Here is a 1,026-nt window from a genome sequence, read left to right as displayed (position 1 = left end):
AAGATATCGATATGATCCTTCGGTAAGGGAAGGTGATCGATCGAGATGATCCTTCGGTAAGGGAAGGTGATCGCCAAAATGTTTGGGATAAGAACCTTCAGTAAGGGAAGGGGACTCCCACTTTTTATACCGGTTTGAGTTCAATACCTTCCATAAAAGCTACGAGAAAAAGTAATGAAAAGTGCAATGAAAAGAGTGATCATGATTGTTCTTCTTTTATCTTTTTTTTTTTTTATGCTTATGTTTATTATTTCATTCAAAGATCCTTCTTTTATCCAAAGTTCCTTTTTGTATGATGTATGATATTGTTTAAAGATCTTTATTTTATTCAGATCTATTCTGTTTGACTTATCTATGGCAATGTTACTATTCTTCTCTTATTTATTATTTATTTTGCATTGCTTTATGGCCTATAAGAACATCATACCAATGTTCATGAGTTTACCTTTGTATGTTTTAAACGCTATAGGCATTTTGTATGCATCACACATATCATAGCATAAGTAAATGAGAAGCATCTAAAAGTCACACCACTCCGACTAATAAGGACTTTTGAAAATAATAATTGAATAACATTGCATTATCACTGTTTTTATATTAAAACTCGGAGTGGCTGGGGATGGATACGATGACACCGTATAGATAAACTACTGAGAAACTTTTGTTTCTCACCCCTCTCTCCGTACCATCTTCAGGAACGACGCAGTACGAAGCAATACAGTTGAGGTGAAAAGACAGGTGCACTAGTGGGAGCAAGCTATTGTTACCTTAAGAAGGAAGAATAGGCGATTGTTTTAGTCATAGTTAAACAAATTTAATTAGGATTTCCTATGTGTTTTGTTTTATCCTTTTTGACTGATTGCAATTGTAACTATAATGTTTTCTTTTTTATTTGGTATGAGTAAAGCTTGTCATTGTTGTGCCTTCATAGTTTAGCACACCGGTTTTTCATGTTAGTATTTTCAAATCCACTTATATTTTTCAACTAGTAACTATTCTAATAAAAACTAATTATTCAATATTTTT

The sequence above is a fragment of the Arachis ipaensis genome, chromosome B04, assembly GCF_000816755.2.
Source record: "Arachis ipaensis cultivar K30076 chromosome B04, Araip1.1, whole genome shotgun sequence".
Taxonomy (NCBI): domain Eukaryota; kingdom Viridiplantae; phylum Streptophyta; class Magnoliopsida; order Fabales; family Fabaceae; genus Arachis; species Arachis ipaensis.
Note: the sequence above shows the minus strand (reverse complement) of the source record.